Source organism: Centropristis striata, chromosome 6, assembly GCF_030273125.1.
Source record: "Centropristis striata isolate RG_2023a ecotype Rhode Island chromosome 6, C.striata_1.0, whole genome shotgun sequence".
Taxonomy (NCBI): Eukaryota; Metazoa; Chordata; class Actinopteri; order Perciformes; family Serranidae; genus Centropristis; species Centropristis striata.
Window position 1 is genome coordinate 5,552,388 of NC_081522.1, and position 24,167 is coordinate 5,576,554.

The window sequence follows — 24,167 nt, forward strand, 5'->3', positions numbered from 1 at the left end:
CTGCTCTACAGAAATATTATTATCATGTCAGCCCTGTCATCTAATACAAATAACTCTCAGTGGAGCCATGAACACAATACAAAACAACACGTGACATAAAATATGTTATACAACCAAGTTTTCAGCTTCATCATTATGAGTTTCAGCACTAAACTCAGCCCCCATAACAGGCACCAGCTATTTATCACCTAGAGGATCTAAATGGCCTAGTTAACTGAGGATCCCATTACTGGCGCTGCTGCAACTCTCACTTTCCTCCCCTGTCAGGCTTTGATTTGTTACCTGGTAATCTGTCTCCTTAAGGCGAACATTCCCCCCCTATCATTTCTCCTGTGGTATCGTGACAATATGTGCTGTGTTTACAGTTTTTAAGAGTCTGCCGGCGCTTGGTGCCAGAACAAAGGCAACGGTCAGCAATCATATGAAGGAGTTTAGGGAAGTTTGTCTGCATCTTTGGTAGGTAATGTGGAAACAGCACTGCAAAAAAGATGCCAAGTGCTCTATTTATTTTACTTTTAGTTTAATCTTTCTTTAAAGTTTTTTTTAAACCCAAAAGATTTCAGTATGTTAACTTTCATCATGACTTCATGTGTTTCTCAAAGTACCTTAAATTCAGTTAACTCAAGTAATTGCAACTGTGGAGGGTTAATTGAGTTTTGTATTCAAATGTAGTTTGGAAAGTTTGGACATTTTTTTACATTTTAATCATAGTGTTTTCAAATCTAACAATATACTCCTTGAAAATAACACTAAAATGTTTGACCTTGAGCTCCTTGGCGTGTTTCTGTGCAAAGTTTGTCAATAGAGAGGTTTTTCTCACATACCTCTACTGAAGGAGAAGATATGTGTGCACTTTCCTAAAATCTGACATTCAAACATACACCGGGCAATCTAGATTGGATACATCAGTACTGTAAAAAGCCAAGAAAATAGGTGTAAAAATACCCGAAACCTCCAGAACAGAGCAGACTCGTACTGCTCTTTCACCGGTCAAGCTTTCCATCAATAAATTTATTTAATGTAATGTTATGTAATTTTAAAGCTTGATGGAAACACCAAAATTTGATAAAACTTTTAAAAATGTGCATTAAAGTTTTAACAATTGCTTGAGGTGTTTTTTGTCTTTTTTGAAAAATAGTGAATGTGCTAAACGGGAGATGGAAACATTTCTTCTGAATAAGTTCTGACGTAGCGAACCTTTAACTCACATGACTGATCAGCTGTTTCTGCTCTGACAGGAAAGAACAATAAGTTGCCCAATGTAATTCCTGAAGACTTCTCTCCATTTTCTCTTGTGGGTGCCAAAAGTTGTCCAATTAGCCACCTCTTTTGTTGTTTTCTCTCCTCTTCTTCTCTTGTTTACTGACAGATTAGCCTCCAGCAACACATTACTCTGCCATCTTCTGACCAAAGAACATTTATGCAACTTTGTTTATTTGCTTTAAACCAGTCGATGGAAACGTCCCTAATTCGCTTCAGCCTTAATGGAAACATGGCTAATGTTTCGTCTAATGGACAAAAAATACCAAGGATCATAACTTACAAGCGGGCTTCAGAGCAACATGCTGCCCTCTTTCACGGTGAAGCTCGACCCATGTTGATGCAGCACAGCTCTGCTTACTGTGGTCGACCTAACCAGCTAGCGTTGGAGGCCACACTGTAACAGACTGCTGTAAGAAAACAGCCAAATTGTGACAGTAACGTACTGTTTTCCATTAAAAAAGTATTATACTGTTGAAAACAATGCATTCTGGGCAATATTTGTAGGCAGCTTGCTGTTTCCCATAAAATGTATGATTTTCTAAGTCTCTTCTTGTCCACATTTTTAATGGCTGTATTTTAACTCATTCAGTATATGGTATATTAAAATTACTGAGGTTACAGTGAAGACAGCACTTAATTAATAGTAATTGGCTTTCAGACAGTAATATGCTCTATTTACAAAAAATGACTGCATTGTATACTGCAACAATATTGCAACTAGCTTTAACGCTATACTGTGTTTTAGTCTACTGTAAAAATCAAGGAGATACAGGATTTTACTGTAATTCAGTATGTGGTTTTATCACAGTAACATACTGTAAAGTAAATAACAAGTAGAGGAACTGCAAAATTAACAGTAAAATACTGGCAACCCTGCTTCCAGTATTTAGTGCAGGACAATAGCATCTTTTGGGCCGGATTCTGAATTTCTCAACAAGGAAGGAAGTGTAGATGTGCTATTTAACAGTTTTTTCTTTACTTATTATATGGGAAAACCTTGTTAAATAACATATTAATTATAGCAGTATTTTTGTACACATGAAAACATGTCTGATGGGGGACAAAATGAGGAAGAAAGTCATTCTTTGGTCAAACCGGCTACAACCGGTACATGTAGAACTGTTGATAAGGGATCACAATTAGGCATTGGTTTGCTTTGCTGGCTCAACGCCAAAAAGGTTGAGAAACCCTCGTCTAAACTTCATTGTCAAGGTATCACAGAGCTACAACAAACAGACTTAACTGATGTACCTACTTGAAAAAAAAGCCCTGGTTACTGGTGTGCATGACCTGTCAAAGCAAAACAACAAAAGGTAGAACTTCTTACATAAATTGCACTTATTATCACCAAAATACCTCTCTGACTCGTCAAGATGCAGCAGAGATACCACAACCTGAACGGCACTGTGTGCATTGTGATTTTGGCTGCTCAATTCTCTCATTGTGGGACTAATGGAGGAAGAGATAAGATTTTTTTTTGGTGGTGTTTAACACCGCAGTCCCACTGGCTCCAGCACTTGCGGCTGGCCAATGGGCTGTCTGGCTGGAGGGAGGGAGGTGTAGGGTTTCGAGACGACGAGAACAATGGGCCGAGTGCCTGAGTCAGCACTATCTCCCTGCTTCACTCTCCCTGCTACTTGCTCTTTTTTTCCCTCCAACAAATCTGGCCAACCAATGGCAGCTTTGTGCTGTGGGGGGAGAGAGCACACACACACACACACACACACACACACACAAAGAAAGAAGGAAGTCGGTGGGGGTTGGGAGGATTGGGAGGCAGAAAAAAAGCAGTGCAGGCACTATTGTCTGTGCAGATGTGAAATGGCTAAACTTTTCACCGAATGCTTTAACTACCAGGGAATTTTGCTCTAAAGCCAGAAGAGCAGTAAATCAACGTTTGGTTTTTATTTTTCGGTAATCTGAAACACATTAATATCATTTTTTTAGTTAGAGTTTTTGGTTTGGTTGGGCAGAGATTTATATTTTTTAGTTCTAAAACAAGTTTTCTTTGCCTGATTTCCAACAAATTTTTTGCTCCAGTTTCCAGGTTGCTGAAAATAAGGTCTGGATCACACAAGTGTTAAAATAATTCATGTTGTGGTCGACGAAATTATACAGATGAATAAGGAATAGGAATAGGAATTTGAAGGCTTTATAATGTAAAGTCAGAAGAATGCCATTTAGTTCAGTCACATTTGGGAAAACAAGTGTGTAAAAGGATTATGCAGCATCAATAAAGATGACCATGAACACATCTCAACACAATGTTGGTTCCAGACAACAGTACACGCTTTCATTTCATGGTTGTTAACCTGGAACAATCTGCCTGTCAGACACTTCAAACCCCAAAACACCTGGCAGGAATCAGTTTCAGTAAAGAAATCCACTGTATAGGACAATAGCGTCTGACCGTTTTAAACAGACAAGTGGTGATTTTTTTAGGGTTCAACAGATTCAACCGATATTTTGGAACACTATCCGTGTCTCCATGTATACAGTTACATGTTTAAAGTCAGCATCCCAACTCTGTGCATACCATCTGCTACTACATGGAAACCAAACCCTGAAAGACACTGAATGACTCCTGCAGGAAAGATGAGACAGCGAAGGTTAACAAAACAAATCTGAGCTTTCTCTCAACACAAGATATAGTGTTACACTTTATATTAATACATTCTATATTTTCTTACATTGCAGCCATGCCGGCTTCTGTTTCATTATTATTATTTTAAATTCGCTTGAATTCTCTTTGTAAGACTCATGTATGTCAACTTATAATGTCAGCTAATAAAGTAAATATTCTGTACTGTGCTAATAAACATAAACTACAGAAAACACAGACCCTTGCGGATAGTGGTGGAAACAAGCCTGCTGTACTTCAGTACAATTTTGAGAATTTCAACATATATTAGGCTACTTTATACTTCTATAGATACACCGCAAAAAAAGAAAAATTGGGTGAACTCAAAATTTCAAGGCAACAAACTTCGATAAAATTTTAAGTTGGACAATTAAATTAAATTAATTAAGTTTTGTTTTTTAATTTGCTCAACTCTGAATTCAGATTTTTGTCAACTCAACTGTAGGTTGTACTAACTTATAATAACATTGTAATAATTTTTAATCTTTACTTCTGCTAACTTCTGCAATTTGACGATTGTAACGCCGCTATGAAATGTCAGCTAATGTTGCGACCACAATTTTGAGTTAGCATTGATACGCTAATGGCTACTCTTGTAGCTGTAACAAGCAGCGCCGCTAGCATCAGTTAGCCGCTAGCATCAGTTAGCAGCTAGCTTTCGCTAATGACAGAATTTAACCGCTTTCACGCATTTTTCAACAGAAAAAAAAGAGTTATCAGAACTATTGTCCCTTGTTGTGAACCCAAACTTAAAGATATAAGTAACAACAACTCACCAACTTGTTTTTGAGCATACAACTGGCTTTCTTTGTTGTGTTAACTTACATTATTGCCCTAAACGTCAGTAATTTATATTTACAAGTTTTACCAACTTAAATCACTGTTTTAGGCCAAAAAATACAAGTTGGCTTTTTTGCAGTGTAGATACATATATTGAACTTTTTTTCAATATTTAGCCGCCAGCCAGTTATTTTCCAGGTCAAGATTTTACATTAAAAAATGATAAATTTAAAATGATAATGCATGTTATAAATGAAACCACATAAAAGTATATTACATAGTTAAAATTAGCCCTACCTGGACAACAGCAAAATGCTGCTTACATAAATGTTATCTTTTGTACTTTTACTGAAGTAAGTTTTGAAAGCAGGACTGTTTCTTGTAGTAGAGTAATTTTGCAGTGTGGTGTTAGTACTTTTACTTAAGTAAAGGATCTGAATACTTCTTCCACCACTGCAAATTACAGATCTACGCCACAAAGAAACTTGTGGATGGACAGATAAAATACATTAAGTAACTTTTAAGGGAAGAAGTAACAAGTGTAAGAACTGAAGGGAGTTTTTAGATGAACAGGAAGAAGCTGCAGTTTCAGTTTTATGTTTCTGCTGATTCATTTGGATTAAAAAAAGCTAAATGACAGAGTAGAGTCATGAAACTGATGAGTTCCTGAGTTCCAGCATCAAATCACAACATGTAGAGACAACTCTAAATACAGCTTGTTCTGTCAGCACAATTAGAGTGTGCTAAAGGCACAATGTGGCCAGTGTGAGTTGAACATTAGTTTAAGGGTACACAAAACAAGTACAAAGTGGCATCATAAGCATCATGAAGAAGTCCACATTATTAATAAACTTTGGGTGCATCTCCTCAGACTGAATGTCCAGAATGTGATGCTCTGAATAACCGAATGGTACATTCCAATAGTGCTCCGGGTTTACGAACGGTCAAGTTGATGCCAGTGCACGCTGACGTTCGTGACTACTGATGAAGTGGATTGTGGATTTGAACTTTGGTCCTTCTGTGTAGAGTTTGCATGTTGTCCTCATGTTCCCACAGATTTTTCTGGCTTTTTTCACGCAGCTGTTAGATTACTATTATTATTATACCGGCCTTATTTATTATCATTATTACTATTATTATTTTTATATATTATATATCATATTATTTTATTTATAATTATTTTAATTATTGATAGTTATTTTATTTTATATTGTTACTATTTATTTATTATTACATATTATATACTATATACTTTACTATTATTACAATTATATACCGTCATATAGTCACCATAGCATTGTTGCCATCATATCATCAGTATAATTATCATCATCTTGCCAACCTACCAACTGATCTGCTTTTTTTTAACTTGTGTCCTTGTTCTATTCTGTGTTTTTTTCAATTGTTGTTTTTATTTATGCTACCTCAGTATCTTATTCTATTGTATTTTATTGTACTTGAATACCGGACTTCTGTGACAACCGAATTTCCCTTCGGGGATGAATAAAGTAATCTATCTATCTATCTATCTATCTATCTATCTATCTATCTATCTATCTATCTATCTATCTATCTATCTATCTATCTATCTATCTATCTATCTATCTATCTATCTATCTATCTATCTATCTATCTATCTATCTATCTATCTATCTATCTATCTATCTATCTATCTATCTATCTATCAACTGCTGGCTGTAATGGACGTTCATAAGTAGTCACTCTGACACAAACTCAGCCATTTGGAAATCCAGAGCGCTGTCATGATGTATTGTGTGGTTATTCAGAGCACCACACTCTTGGAGTGGCAGAGAAGGCTGAGTGGATGTTTTGAAACAGAAAGATATAGAAACAGGATGCTCTTAGAACAACATCACTTTCATTTTAGAGTATAGCGTCAGACTGGATTTACGATCACACCCTAAACTGCCTGTAGGTGTGAGTGTGAGCGTGAATGGTTGTCTGTCCCCGGCTGGGATCGACTCAAGATAAACATTTACAGTTCAGTCAGGACCACTTTAGTCAAAGACAACTTTATTTCTATTTGAGGTAAATTATTTGGCGTTATTGCTCTGTTCTGGGACCTCTCTGGGTGTCCACGTGCTTGCTTACACAAAAGCCCAAGACAGGGAGAGCAGCAGCAAAGACCCCCCATAGAGTACAGAACAGAGCAGGATCAATGACAACAGAAATGACATTGATTAGTCAGGCGAAGCATGAAAAAGGAGGAGCTGGGTTGACTGGGGGGATTTCATGTTTGCAGAGGAAGAAGCAAGAGTGGTGTTAGAATAATTTGAATTATTCTGTCTTGTTAAAATAATTTGAAATATTCTGTTTATTTTTTCTGTCTCTGTGTGGTGAAGGTCACTATGCATGCGTAATCCACTAACCTTGGTTGTACTATCTGTCTCTATGCATTTATATATTAATCATGCAATATGATTTGGATACAATGATTATGTTTGTGTGTTAATGTTGGTTTAGAAACTGTGATTACTTTAAATACATATATTTAATTTGCTTAAACTTAAAACCCATCTTAAAACCCACCTCTTCTCGTTGGCTTTTAACACCACGTAGAGTGTTGATTTTATGTTGATTTTATGATTTTATGATTTTTTTGTTTTTATTGTATTCATGCATATTTTATTTTGTGCGGGCAGTACATTTTACATTTTATTTTATTTATTTTTATCCCATTTTTAATTTATTTTATCTTATTGCATCTTACTGTTCTATTGTTTACTACATCTCTTTGTATTGTGTTATGTATTTATTGTTTGTGCAGCACTTTGGAAACCTTGTGTTTGCTAAAATTGTGCTATATAAATAAAGGGGTTTTAAACTGATTAAGATTCTATAAACACAAAGAATATATTGCATGTTTCATATTTTAGACTTTAGAATACATGTAGACATTGAAAAATCTGTAGCTCCTATTATATCTCTGTAAGACATAACAAGGCAGAATGTTTGTCTTAACAAGTTTGTTAGCAGGTCAGGATACGGACTTGTTGTACCGGGCAGAGAAGATTGCTGCCCGGTGACATGACGTGTCCCTGTATTGATTAAAACTGACGAATCGGCGGATCAAGAAGGCGGCACTTCCTGGAAGAGATCCACCTTCAATTTTGAGTAAACCATTGTTAGTATTAAAAGGGGTTCGAGGGAAATGAGAGCGGTCCAGACTTCATGACCTGAGACCTGTCTCCTGTGTAACAGGGAAATGTAAAAGTGAACCCAGAGCTCTGTAACTGCACATTTCTTGACGTACTGTAATTTGTTTATTTGTTTATTTGTTTATTGAATGGATCCCCATTAGCTGACGCCTTGGCGACTGCTAGTCTTCCTGGGGTCCCTAAAAAGACATAGAACATGACATACAATCAACATAAACAAAAACAGTACATACAAGAAAAACAATAACAAACTCAATGAATACATACATGCAATACTGTTAAAAAAATTCTACATTCATATTTACCCGACAAATGTTATACTGTAAAAATCATTAATTCAGATGTCTATAGTGTTAATAAATATTATGTTAAACTGAGAACTTGGACGTCTCCTGCTCATCATTCCCCATCAAACGATCTGCGCAGAGAAACAGGTGAGGATTTTGGTGTTTGAGTCAGATAATTTAATTTTTAAGGTTTCCTCATACAATTTTTCTAACAGTGGACAGGTGAAAGCAGTTTAATAAAGGCACCCTGGTTGAGATTAGACAATTGGATGCAGAGAAAGTAATCAGCTCATCTATCAACTGTGACACTTGTCTCACAAACCTCCCACTGACACCAAAATCATGACGTCCTCTTTCCTGCTCTGGAGCTCAGGCTGGTTTCCTGTAGTCTGACCCCCCCTCCACCACCCTCCACCCTCCACTCCAACAGATGTCCCCTGCTGAGTGTGTAACAAATTTACAGCCGCTTTTCCTTCCTATCAGGCAGTGAGAGCTGTGTGTGTGTGTGTGTGTGTGTGTGTGTGTGTGGAGGGCGGCACTGACCTTTCACTACTAATTATCAATCCCCTCCTCTTTGTTTAAAGATAATACCAGTTTTATTGACGGTGACAGTTTTATTTGCATTCTGTACCAAAACTCTCAATGAAAAACCTCCATAAATAAAACAGTTTTAATTTCCACTGCATGGTACGGCATGGCTCTACTAAACTCGACTTGACTCCTTCTTTTTTGGTTTCTCATTAGCAAAAGTTATGGATAGTACCTGGTACTGAAAGTACTACTTAAGAGTAAAAAAAGAACATGTTTGTTGCTTGCCATGCAGATGCTCCTCTGTTTGGTTACTTATAGCACATTTCAGTGCTGTCTTATATTCTCTGTGCTTTATCCATCTCTTTGTGTATCTTTTCTGTCTGTCTAGTTATTATCTACCATCTTGTCTGTCTGTCTCAGGGACTCATTATTAGTTGATGGTTAGCTAGCTGTGGAGCCAGCTGGATTCCAGCACTAGTCTACACTCATTGCCTCAAGCCTTAAATCAGTTCTTACACACACACACACACACACATACACAGACGCACACACACATATACAGACGTTACTCTGGTTGCCTGCCGTTCTAAATGAGCGCCATAAAGCAGCGAGGGGGGGCGGCTCCAGCTCCCCCGAGGGCCGCTGTTGCCTCCTGATACAGATTGTTGCCTCACCCCGATGAAGAATGCCTTGTTCAAACGCTGGGCGTTTATGGCAGGTGATACCAAGGGGAAAGGTCAGAGGCCGGGTCAGAGGGAGAGGCTGGCTTGGTCAGTAGGAAGTAAATGGCCGGCGGGCGGGTAAATACTGCAAGATGTATGTGAAGGATTGTATGCGCTCAAATAAACCTCCTGCTATCTATGGATGAGTTTAGTTCACTATGAAAACTTCAGTTTAGTCTGCTTTTTGAATAGTATGTCGATTTCTTTTCAAATTGTATTTTTCGTTTTTTAAAACATAGACTGAAGGTTTATTTGTTTCTCCTTTCTGCCTAATTTTCTCTTTACAGTGAGTCTGAAACTATAGGCTACCTAGGCTACTATAGGCTACTACTATAAGCTATAAATCCTTGCAGTGGCTATGACCTCTTTTCAAGATTTTCTTGATGATGTGTGTTTTCGTGTGTGTGCACATTGCTTGTGCGTTGTGTGTTTGCAAATGGCGTTTCATGTCACCTGTGTGGTGTGGACAGATGTCGGGTCCATGTTAAAGGGAGATGTCGACCGCAACACAAGGTTTTTGTTTAGATTTTCACGGCTGCGTCGTTCTTCAGACATTTGCTCAGGGGTGTGTAAACAGTGGAGGTGGTGTGTGTGTGTGTGTGTGTGTGTGTGTGTGTGTGTGTTAAAGCTCTTTCCTTTCCATCCCAGCTGTCCAGCTGTGTGCATACAACGCTGCATCCAACAGGTCTTTGATGGATAATTTTGTGTTTTACATTGTTTAACTCTGTACTCCAGCACATTGGATCTAAAAAGGAACACTGATTACAAAAATAAAAGTACCAAATTTCTTTTGTGGGTGATTATGTCCATTTTAGGCCAACATATAAGGACTCTCAGCCAGTCTTAGCCAGACTCTTGACACTTTTTTCCAGTTTTCAACCCATCTCAACATGCGTTTGACTTGCTGAAAACAAAATTTAAGGCAAAAGGTCCCCTAAATTAGCAATAAATGAAGCTGGCTGCCTTTTAAAGACAACCCTGTGTCCTCTAATGCAAACTACATCTTCATACATGTTGGCTTTACTGACAATCAGTTCAGTTCAAAGAAAAGCAATAAATCTTTTGCATGAAGTTCAATTTTGTTCAATTCTGACCGGAGGATTCACGCATTCAAGGATGATCAAATAGCAAATCAACTTGACAATGGATCCATTGTCAATATTTTTGTACTCAAGGGTAAAACAAAGGAAGCTGTCATTGCATATAAGCTTTGATGCACAGTCCACATTATGAGATTTGATGGTACATATTTGTCTCTTTTACCATTTTCAATCAAAACTAAGACTTATATGTGGGCTTTTTAGATGTGAGAAAACCTGCTAAAAACATGCGATAGACACCTTTCCCATTTCTAGTAAATGAGTCTGCCTTTTTTTCTTTCTTGGGATAGAAAACAGGGTAAATCGGTACCAACTGGAAGCCAGTTGAAATGTTACAGCTGATCTCCTTTTTTATATCTTTAACTTATTCAGTCTGTTTTTTAAACAGATTAATTTGGAACCATATTCGATGACTGCTTGTACAGAGACGGATAGGATTTGTGGATGAAATGACAAAGCATGGGCTGAAAATTTGCATGTTCACCTGAGTGTTATGTGTCCATCACTGCAGATCAGAGCTGGAGCTGATAAAAGACAAAAGCCAGATAGTAGCTGGTATTAGAGGGTTTTTTCAAGCTGGAAAATTGGAAATTGTGTACATTTTCGTGCTTGCATGTTCCTGGGTTGCAAGCATGTCATTAGGTACCTGTTCAGCTGCAGCCACCTCTACTGTTCATCTTCAAATCAAAGCTGAGGGACCTCATACAGTCTTTCATTGCTGCTCCAACCTTCAACCCAAAACTGTCCCACTTTCTAACCCCGCTGTATGTGTATTACCAGACTTACCATGTAAGATCCATGTGTGTGTGTGTGTGTGTGTGTGTTGTCTGTGTGCCAGTCCCAGAGCACTGAAGCATTACACTTGGGTACACATTGACCAAGTGCCCAGCAGCCAACGCCCTGGAGAACAGACTGGGCAGTGTATGGGCCCACAGGAAATGTGTGTGTGTGTGTGTGTGCCTTGGAGAGAGGAAGTTGGAAGGAGAGTTTGCACAGGTGTGTGAAAGGTGTGTGAAATGTGTGTGTGTGTGTGTGTGTGTGTGAGAGAGAGAGAGAGCGTTTGAGGTCTTGCAGCCGGGCTTGCCCTTTGAAACTCCCATGTAATGCTCCTTCTCCCTCCATCTTTGAACATATCCCGTGCAGAGGACCAGTGTGTTGAATATAAAGTTACAAAGAAGGGACTCTTTGTATGTTTCGGCAGCTGCAGGAGCCTCAAAGTCCTCTGGTTTCTGCTCGACTGTCATATTAAAGCACAAACTCAAGGTGAGGGTTGGGAAAGTTAATGGGAATACTCTCCTTTTCCTCACAACTATGCAGGTACTCTTAAGATGCAACAGGGTCTCAATTAAGCAGTTAATCAGACTTGGATGTTTCTCAAAAAGTCTTTGATGATAAATTCCTTCACATAGTTCTCAAGCTCATTTACAATACAGTGATATTTTCCAAACAATAAACATTACAGGAAATGTATTTATTTATTATTATTCTTGACACAACCCCAAAACGTTTCTAATCAAGGTCTAATCAGATTTCAGCAAATGGAGATGGACAATTTTAATGAAAATACTCAATGAAATGACAATAAAGTGAATCATGAATCTTGGTTTGGGTGGATAGAAGGTTAAAACAAACACAGGACCAGGAGGCTGCTGTTTTTCTCCCGTGTGAAGCTAAATGTCAATGTTGAGTTATTTATGTAACAAACTTATTTATTTGAACCCAAACCATAATCTTTTACTCAACCTAACCATGATTTTTTGTTGCCTAAACATATTAAAGTTATTTGTTAGTACAAAGAATTTATTTTCACCTACATCATAATCATTTAAAAAACATAACCAAGTAGTTTTGTTGCCTAAAAACAATGACATGGACCATTTCACAAACTACTACTCAACCTTGTCTTTAAAACTGTAAATTAAACTGTAAATTACTAAACTGTAATCTGGGAGATTATAAATTTCCCTCAAAATGTATTTGAGAACACAGTTAAGTTGTCCGGTAATGCAATTTTAAGAAGACAGAGTTTCATAATGTTCATTCATAATGTTCTTACATGAAAACGATATAGTGTTAATGAGTCCCTATTTAGCCAGATGTGATGCATTGAATACAAAGGTGAAACAAATCAGTTGTGACCAGTGTTATCTCTGCTGTCAGTAAATGGAGCAGGGATAATCTTTTGTTAAGAGGCTTTAAAGACTTCAGTCACATTGTATTCAAGAGTTTCAAAAGAGGTTAGTTGAAAGATCCTAAGAAAAGGCAAACAACATGTCACAGCCTTTGATGCCACAAGGCAGGTTTGCATCCAAATAAATCAAACTGAATTTCGAGAACAAAAAAAAAGGTGCATAAATGCTTATTTTCCAGTGGGAAAATTGTCAAACCCTTGCAGAAGAAGCATGTCCAACATGATGACACGTTGAAAGTCAAATGGTGATTAATGATGAAAATAATACAAATAAATAATAGAAATACTACATTTCTGTTTGTGTCATGTATCATGGTAAGGAAGTAACATCTGTCAGGAGCAATGACACTGTTTTAATCTGCCGAAGCTTCAGTCGACGTTGAAGTTACATGCTTCATGTACGACATAATTTATTCACTTAATCTGTTTCCATTGCACTTTGTCATATTTTGCTTTTATAAATACATCATGTTTTTCACCAAACAGCCAAATATAAAACCTTTTTTTTTTGGTGATTTTTTAAAGACTTTATTCAAATTTGCGGCATTTCATTTAACTCTTTCTCACGCACAAATTGAAAATATGCTTCAAAACAGGTGAATAGAAACACATCTGCTCTAATGAAGCCTTTTGATTTGATTTGATTTTGAAAATTATATTTTGCTTTTGTTTCTGTTATATGAACCCAAAATGTTTAATTGTTCCTGCAATTTTCATTGTTTATATTGTTTTTATTATAACAATAATGTATTTCTTCTTAACTTTTAGGTTTGCTGCTGCTACACCACAATTTGTAGCGTGCATAAACCAAGAGACACCAGTGACAAAGGGACACCACATGCATGTGCAGCTGAAAGTTTTAATTTTTCCCTCAAGCAGAGAAACACTTGAACTGGCCAGATGGGCACTTGGTCCAATCAGAATGCAAATTGGTGAACCAAAGGGGTCTTTGGACTGACCAGAGGGCATGTAGTGTCCCGCTGGTGGGTCATTAAGGGGAACATGAAGCAAGGAAGTGTCACATTAAGGCCCAGACATGAAGTCGAACAAAAGGGCCGGGTTGGTTGCCACCTCAATATCCCAGTTTGATATATATATACACTACTGGTCAAACGTTTTAGAACACACCAACTTTTCCAGAATTTAATTGAAAATTATGCAGTTTAATGTCTCAGTGTACTCTGAAATTAATGCACATTTGCAACATTTAAAATTCTTTATTGAGCATGATAGTGTTTTGAAAGTAAAAAAAAGATTCAAAATCACATTTTATGTTGGACTAAAGGACTAAAAAAAGACACAAAATGACAAAAAAAGACACAAAACGACCAAAAAAAGACACAAAATGACTTACAAAGACATGAAAAGGATTCAAAAATGGACAAAATAGCCCAAGACTCCATAGAGTTAAGTTGTTAACCCATTTCTTGTTCCCTGAAAAAGGCCGACCGTACTTGGATAATTCTGAAATGTACATTATTTTTCAGTTTTGGTTAAGCTTACCTTTTTTTATTTACCTCTGGCAGTTCACCACTTACCTTTGTACCCTTTCAAGCTGTTCATTTGACTTGAACTGCTTGAATTTCAATTAAAACTGGAAAAATTGGGGTGTTCTAAAACTTTTGACCGGTAGTGTAAGTATATATATATATGTTTCTGTTGAGCCTGATTGTCATCCTTTTCTCTCCATTCTGAGGGCTGTGCGTTACCATGGTGATACACTACAGTCCTCTCTTCCACTACTAAAGGGGACTGTTGTCTTAGCAGGACAAATGGAGAGGCTGGAATGAAAAGATAACACACAACACAATGTCAGTTTGCAGGCCACACACACACACACACACACACACACACACTCACAGATGCACACACACAACATCTGGGTGGTCCCTCAAGAGCTACAAGGGTTAATGACAGTCCTGTTTGGAGGGATTGACTCCGAAGCCACAAACACACGCACATCCATATACACACAGACGCACACAAACCGTGACCGACAACAACGGTGACATGCACTCATGTGGTTTGTCAGTCAGCGTCTGTAGACGACTCTGATGAGACTCAGACTTGTGTTCTGTTGTTTGTTTGTCTTCAGTACGTGTGTGTGTGATTACTTCACACACACAAATCCTTATACTTCTATCTTTGTGAGGACCCTTCATAGACATAATAAAGCCACTTACCCTGACCTTACCCGTCACAGCTAAATGTCTCATGCTAACTCTTACCCTGACCAAAACCTAATTGTAACTTTAATCTTAAAAACAAGTCTTAACCCTCAAACAGGCCTTTGAAGAAGTTAAAAGTCGGTGAAATTTCCTCACTTTGCAAAAATGTCCTCCCTCTGTTGTAAATGCATTCCAATCCATACTATTGTAACCCTTATTTCTTGTCGGGGTAGAGTTCTCCAGTCTCTCGGGCTGATGGGTGATGAGCGGGCTACAAGATAACTCCACACTTATTCCTTTATCTTCTTTAATAACCAATATCGGCAGGACAGCATACAGCATTCTACTTCACGGGTCACAACACAAGAGAAACCCCGCGAAACTACCACATCAGATTGACTATCCCTCACCTATACTTGTCCCCCAAAACAAGGGCAGGTAGGAACTAATTAACTTTGGCAAGGGGACAAGTAATATCAACTTAAATATAACACATGAAAATGAATACATAAATGATAATTATTGTATATAATAATAACTTAAATGATTAAATAACCCAAAACATATTTTTTCCATTATGTAAGGTTACACGATGTAGGAAGTTCAAGTAAACACACACACACACACACACACACACACACACACAGACACACACATATACACACACACACACACACACACACACACACACACACACACACACACACACACACACACACACAAACAAGAGTTGTTTTTACACAAAATGTTTTTACATTCAATTCTTAGGTCTACTTGCCTAAAACCTTAATGTTGAACCCAGTCTTTTCACTACAATGAAATTACAGACATGATGGGGATTTGTATTTTGTCCCCATAAGGCAGGCGGGTCCCCCACAACGCAAAGTGACTGTGTAAACACAACATGAGTAATATTATGGCCAAACATACACACACATGTTGTGTTTCCATCAGTTTAGAGGACATAACATTGAGTTGATTTTCTTGAGAGGCTTTTTCTAACCCTAACCTCACCACGCTTTACCCTAAAAGGGAATGAGTTTAGATATGGGGACTTGTATTGTGTCCCCATGAGGTAGGTGTGTCCCCACAATGTAACTGTGTAAACAGATTTAGGATGTCCTAGAAGATGAATAGAACACGCGCACACACACACACACACACACACACACACACACGTTGCATTGCACTTTAGAGGAAATAACTTTGTTAAATTAATTTCCTGGAGACTTCCCAGAACAGTCTTTTACCTAAGATTTAACAATTTACATTATTGGGACTTGCATTTTGTCCCCATTAGGAAGGCGAGTCTCCATAATGAAAGTATAAAAAGCCACTCACACACAACTTCTGAAAAGTAATCTGATGATCACATGAAAAAAAACATGATTTTTTTTTTCACATGGAGAAGAATGATAACTTTAATGGCTATTATTTTATTTTATTTTTGATACGTAAATAAAGATTCAAAAGGATGAGGAAAATAATATTAACTGCTTTTGGAGTAATCACTGTAAACAGGCTTTTGTATTATAGACGGCACATCTTTGTATGAAATAGTTCACAGAAGACAATGAAACTGATAATGATGTTAGCCACATGGGAGGGGCGAGGCAGGGAATCTGATTACATCCTGCTGTAAACTGGGAGTTCAGGGGTTTAACCACATTATGAGATTATCTGTCTTAACCAGATTACTCCCAGTGATCACAGCTGAGGGGTGCGTCCACATTAAGATGTCTACATTTTTAAAAAAATGCAGATTTTACCAGCAAATTACTTTTCAGCCATTCCCAGAACAGTCTCCAGAGTGGAAACATCTTAAAATGCTGGTGTGTACCAGCAGAGAAATAAAAAAGGCTTTTTGCAAAACAGTGATGAAAAATCATGGTTGTGTTTGGCAGTTAAGTTAAGAAGACAACATTTTGCCACTTGTAATGTTTTCTGTAGTTATACATACATAGCTGATCAGACTTACTTACCTTTGTACTGTTATTTCAGTAAGTTTTGAATGCAGGACTTTTACTTAGTGGAGTAATTTCACAGTGTGGTATTAGTACTTTTACTTAAGTAAGGGACCTGAATACTTCTTCCACCACTAAATGTCACTAGGTTTGACCAATTTACATATTGTGGTCTATCTTTAGTACAGCCAAATACAAATGAATCAGGCCAGAAATGTTGTGGTTCCACATGCTCACTATATCTAACAGAGTTTTTGTTTTAAAGCTGCACTAAACATGTGTACATGTATTTTTATTTATGCATCCTCTTGTCTTCATACACATTTACAGTGGTAATATCCTCTAGCTAGCTCCCACAATAAATTACCAGCTGCTGAAGTTAGAAAAAACCCGAAACATCCTCCTCATAGCTCTTCAGATTGCTGAAGTCAAACTCCTCTGACTCTCCTCACGCCTTCACGTGTGAGTTTCTGATGAGTGATGTTTTCAAACTCCATTAAACAACAGGAAGTTTTAGCCAAATAATGTGATTGGTCACGGATGTGGTACCAGCTGTAAACCTCAGTGAGTTGTGCTTTATTGGTTGCAATGCCAACTCTGCCCGTCACCATGGAGCCTGTGAGTAATCAGTCTTCCCTCCTCTCTGTTGCATGTATGTGTACAGTAAAAATCTTTTTTTGTCACAACATTTGTGCTGGTAGCTGTTGTTTAAAAGCTCTAATGCTGATGATTGTTTTCTAAAAGTCTAAAAGAATGGCTCATCTGTATTGCTGAATTATTTTTATGACAAAAATGTATTTGCTTCTTGATGATTTTATCCACTATGTTGTATTTTACTTTTTTGTTATTTGAAAGTGTAAAGAAATGGCTACAGGAGGAAAAGGGGGGTCAAGATGACAACAGATGAATGGGTTTGTGTGTGTGTTTGCGTGTGTGTGTGTGTGTGTGTGTGTGTGTGTGTGTGTGTGTGAAAGCCTGTAAAAACAGCTGCAGGTTTTGTTTTGGGAGCCAACATCATCACCACACACACACACACACACACACACACACACACACACATGCACTAATGCTCCGGCTGAGCCAAGTAACCTAAAAGGGGAGAAACACGCTTGTCACGCACCTTCCCCACCCACTCCTTCGAAAAACAAAAGCCAATCACTTTGGGTTTGCATTCATGCTGTGGCACACACACACACACACACACACACACACACACACACACACACACACGCAAACACACAAAATACTTATGGCCCTCTTGTCTTTCCACTCAAACACTAAGACATGCTCTTTGTTTTGCATACAAATACACACTCTCATACAAACTCAAGCACCCCCCTTTCCACAAACACACACAAAAACAACCACAAAATAACACTTACTCTTGTTCTTCCATTCATTGACTCACTACAAATAAAAAGTCAGAGACGTTGAAGGAAACTTCACTACAAACCAACTCAAGTTCTTTAAAATGAACATAAAGTCATAGTTGTTGCTAAGATGCATTGTTTGCTTCTTATTTTGCTTGCAGTGCATTGCATATCAGCTTCTCTTAGGAAAGTAACAATTATACCACGCATGCAATGTGTGTATGTGTGTGTGTATGTGTTTGTCTGTGTGTGTGTGTGTGGGTGTGGGTGTAGGTGCCAAGGGCTGGACCAGGGCTTGGTGCCAGCGTGGATAAAGAGCAGATGGCGACCCTGACAGGGCAGAAAACCTCCAGTTCCCACATTCTCCTGTTCTATTCAGCCTTCACTCCTATACTTCCAATGGCGTGGCATGTGTGACGGGGATAGCTTAGATTTATACTTGAATGCGCAGACGTTTATAAGAAAGAAAAAGAGAACAAAAACGTCTGCTCTCTTGTGCATACTATTTCTTTTCATGGGGTAATCATACAAGTTATGGGAACTGGGCAATCTTGCCCGCCTAATTACCGGAAAAAATGGACTAGACTGACCCCTTGGCATGATAACAGAGTGAGTAGTCTGACGTATTGTACATTGGATGGTGGCTGATGGGCACAAATGGCCACTATTATGAGGGAAAAGTTACAAATATACCTGCCCAGCCTACCCTATTCCTTCCATTGTTTTTTTGGTTCATTACCTCGGCCAAGACGGTTGTGTCGTCAGTGAGGTCTTGTCTGTTTGTCAGCAGGATTATGGAAAATATACCAGCCCTGTTTTCAAAAAACTTGGTGGAAGGTCCAAGGAAATCCCATTAAACGGAGCAGATACTTATAACACTTGTTTCTTTCTATAACATTGCAAAACAGGGCATCTATGCTGCATTCATGTGGTGTCTCCAGTTCACCTTCTCTTTATTCACACAAATACTTGAAACAGCTTTTGGCATGTTGTTTAAACACTTGAGTAATAAAACACAACATATCTTCTTTGGAGAGTCTGTGTTGTTCCCACAATACAACTTATGAATACACCGAACAAGGAAAATGGGATCATCAGCCTTGGCGGAGGTCTGCACCCTCTGAATGTGATCCTAGTTCGATTGGTTAAACTCCCCTAACCCATCTAAAAAGAGAGATCTTGTTGTATCAGAGAATTCTAATAAATAACCAAAACAACTTTATTGTCATTGTCAACACTTACAAATTAATCCTTGTTCTTTTACCCTAACTTTCATCAAGTGGTTTTATTGCCTAAAGTTAACTTTTTCCTGTGGCGGCTGTGGCTCAGTTGGTAGAGTTGGTTGGACCCCAACCGAAGGGTTGGTGGTTCGATCCCTGACCGTCGCAGCCTACATGTCGAAGTATCCTTGAGCAAGATACTGAACCCCAAATTGCTGTGTTCATCGGTGAGTGAATGAATTCCCAATGGTGGCAGATGGGACTGTTTAGGGTAGCCTCTGCCACCAGTATGAATGTGTGTGTGAAAGGGTGAATGAGCGCAGTCTGTAGTGTAAAGTGCTTTGAGTGGTCGCAAATCGACTAGAAAAGCGCTATATACACTACTGGTCCATTTAACATTTAAGTTATTTTTAAAAAGTCACTATGCATGTAATTAGTGGAAAGATTAGATTAGATTACATTCATTATTTTATTAATCCCACACTGGGGAAATTCAACCTCTGCATTTAACCCATCCTTTTTTACACACAAGTGAACACACCATGCAAGGAGCAGTGGGCAGCACATTACTGCGCCCGGGTGAAAGTGAAACACCATTCCCAAGAAGTCCAGAATTAAAGCATGTATTGTGTGTATTGGTTTCAGACGCAGAGGGCCATAACAAAATATAAAATCTGACAAGTTGGGATAAGAATGCATTGGAGCATTTCAACAAAGTTGAGATTTTTTGTGACCGAACCTTCTGCCTCTTTGCACCGGTGGATTCCTGGGCAAAAGGGCAACTCCTTTCAGACAGACACTGACATTTGACTGACTGTCTGACCTATAAAAGTTATTCTGTTTGATTCAGTGGTTTAGCAGAATGTGAAGGTTACTTTTTAGTTGCAGACTCAAGTGATTGTTTTCGAGGTTTGTGAGATTTGTGAGATTTCTTTTTGACTTGTTAATGTAAAAGTGCTTAAGTTCTCTGTCTCTTAACCTTTTTACTCTTAAAAGTACTTAGTACTTAGTCAAACTTGATGTTAGTTATGGCTGCATTTTCCTAAAATTAAACAATAAAAACACAGCTGTTTAAACCACTTCTCACACTAACATGCTTCTTCATAAAGACTGTAAATAAATTCTTGATTTATGGTTTGTAAAGGAGGGCGAAAAATGACAACCGAGCAAACATAAGTCCCTCCAGGACATCCTGTGTAATTAAAATGTTTAAAAACGACTAGATCTGTGTTGCATATTTTGTTGTTGTGAACTCATATTATCCAAATGTTTCTAATGATGTTAACACCCAGAGAAATCTGTCATTTTAATCAATTCATTGGATGTCAATGGCTTTACACTGGACACTTTTGACCCTGAATGCAACCTAAAATTGAAATTAAAGAGTGAATCACAGCTCGGGGGGGAAGTAGTCAGCTCAGGTGATATCTCAAAAACACAAAAAATGCATGCTAAATAAAAGTTTAATCACTATTTCTGAAGTGTTTTAATTTGACATTGGCAGTAAATTTTAGTCTTTTCATCTTGGATCACTTCATCTTGTACGTATGTGTATCAAAGAGCAGGAGAACAAAGACCCAGACACAAAAAGAGATTAAAAAAAGAAGAAAAAGACAGATGGCCATGTACTGTATTACCCATACAAGCACTGATTAACAATAAAACCATAGGCTCTTGGCATCAGGAATACCTAAAGAGTTTGATTTGATGCCCCTGCTTAGGTCGGCATTTGGTTCTCTCCTCCACCCTTTGCTCCCCATCTGGCCCTCATTGTCTGGAAGCCCTGAGCGACAGGTGGTATTGTTCCCACGAAGACAGTTTCTGTGGTGGCACACTCCTGAGGGTGTAGCCTGTCCACACACACTTGCACGTACACACACACACACACACACACACACACACACACACACACCAGCCACTTTGCTAACCTGTTTCCTGTGTGTGTTCCTGCCAGACGGGCGGTGTCGCGCCAGGAAGTGCGCCGTCTCATCAGGTCGTGTTGCTTCTCTTCTCTTCGGGCTGGCAGGTGTCTCCCTTATGAAATTTCCCATGTGAAGGCAGACAGGGCTGGGTATGAGTCTGCCGTCACTGGTTTCCTTCGATTATTATCCAACTTTAAAATGCATTTGGTGAGATTATTATCTTCTCTGAGATCCATAATAAAAAAAACATGTTTCAAAGTTATTTTCAGAAGGAGGAGGAAGGAAACTTTTCATGAGTCATGTTTAGAATAACAATTTCCTAATAAGATGGTGAACCAAATCCCTAACAAAACAGCAAGTAAAAGAATAGTTCAGCTCCAAATTTTAACCAAAAGGCCAAATCAAATGTCTAACTTTGATTTGAAGTTTGTTGGATCATCAAAGAATCACCAACTGTAGAGGATATGTAGTTATATAGTTCTTTTTCTGTTATTTTTTGTTGACTGACTGATGGATTAGTTGACTAATTGTTGCAGCTCTATTGTACAGACGTTTATATTTCAGTCAAGGTGAATTATAATACTTTTGTGGTGCTTCTGACTTTTTTATTTGTCAGTATTCTAAGTCCTGTGTAAAAGGGTTGTTTTTCTCCCTTTGCATGAGACTCCGTTCTCTAATTTTAACAGTTTTTTTGGGCTCTAAAAGTATCTAATTTGCTGTTTTGATAGGAAGATAATCTTTTAAAAGGAGTTCAACCTATTGTCGTTATCTCCTCTGAGCAGGGAGCCCCTGGGCACTGATGTAGGAGGTTAGGGGAGACAGTTCTTCAACATAAATTAATGTTTTATTAATGATTTAGTTTGATGCTTGCCCTTAGTTTAGCTCACCTTTTACCTGTACAGGTGGCAGGTTCCAATTGATGCTGAGACTATAAAGTGTCATTCACTGCAGCAGGATGAGGACATCATTTTATGACATAATGAGGACACATAATTTTATTTATCTCGACTCTTCTGGGTTCCAATTTGCCTATATCAGTAATTTTAATAAGCTAATAAAAGCCACTTTTTATGCACTAACTCCTGCCCATCCACCTCTTTTTTCAGCATCCCTTTTAAAAGTTTTCTGGTGCCAGACAACATCACCTGCCCTTTATATGGGGCGGTGTAACCACAACCTGAAACACTAATGAGATTCACCTCAGCCTAAGCTACTTTGTGTTTGAGCATGCTAACAGACAACACCAACATGGCGAACAGAATACATATTATATCTGGTAAGAATCAATGTGTTAGTCTCTGTGAGAGTATGTAGCTCAAAGCACCACTGTGCCTTAATCTTCTAATTCATTTGAATGATCAGGTGTACTTATGTAAGAGGCACCGGTTGAATTTTTTTTTTACTTTACTGATTTTGCTGCATCATCTGGCAATAAGCTGCGTGGGCAGTCAAGTGCATGTTCCTGGTAGATTATTTTGCAACATGAACAGCAATATCTACTTTTTATATTGCATTAAAGTGACAAAAGATAACTTTCCAAAGCTGAAAATTCCTCCTCCAGTTAAGTCTTGAGTATTATAAACTGCAGTGCAGTGTTTTGGTCAGATTTGCAATCACTCAGTCTGGAAACCAGTTGAGTCTGCTGAGCTCATGTTTTATTTGCTGTTGCAGATGCGTCGCTCTCCCTCTGCCGGGCCAATCACAGCCGTTTATCTCACTGCAAAAAAAGAAAAGTTGGGTGAACTCAAAATTTCAAGGCAACAAACTTCGATAAAATTTTAAGTTGGACAATTAAACTAAATATTTTAAGTTTTGTTTTTGAGTTTGCTCAACTCTGAATTTCTCTGGCACGATTGTAACGCCGCTATGAATGTCAGCTAATGTTGTGACCACAATTTTGAGTTAGCATTGATACGCTAATGGCTACTCTTGTAGCTGTAACAAGCAGCGCCGCTAGCATCAGTTAGCCGCTAGCATCAGTTAGTCGCTAGCATCAGTTAGCCGCTAGCAACAGTTAACCGCTAGCATCAGTTAGCAGCTAGCATCAGTTAGCCGCTAGCTTTAGCTAATGACCAAATTTCACAACAAAGAAATAAGAGTTATCAGAACTATTGTCCCTTGTTGTGAACCCCAACTTAAAGATATAAGTAACAACAACTCACAAACTTGTTTTTGAGCAGACAACTGGCTTCCTTTGTTGTGCTAACTTACATTATTAACCTAAATGTCAATAATATATATTTCCAAGTTGTACCAACTTAAATCACTGTTTTGGGCCAAAAAATACGAGTCGGCTTTTTTGCAGTGCTGATGTAAGGCTGCTTTGGTAGAATGACTAGGCGATGAATTATGAATAGAGGTTAAAACTAGCAGCCCTCTGCTTTGTTTTATCACAGGTTTGTTTTATGTCTCGCTTTTTGTTTGACTGTCTGTCTGCTTCCAAATCAGACTTTGATCAAACACTGTTTTGGAATTGCGACTGAGAAGAAAACATGTAATTACCTCAATTTGAAGAATTTATCCGGTAAGTTACACCTTGTTCCACAGAACATAACTAGTGCACGATATTTCCCAGGGTTTTCTGACTCAACTCTTCTAAAAAACAATGTAGGGACAGCCTAATTCTCATAAATTTGGTGTGCAGGACTAATAAAGTAGGTTACAGAATAAAGTAGGAACACAGAAGTAAATTGGACTTGTTTCTCATAGGAAGCCCCCCTCTCGCAGTTAGTTAGTGATTCATTCAGTGATTCAGAGCGACACTATGATTTACTTGTTAAGCCTGAAAAAAATCATATCCGTGTGTGTGTGTGTGTGTGTGTGTTTCTG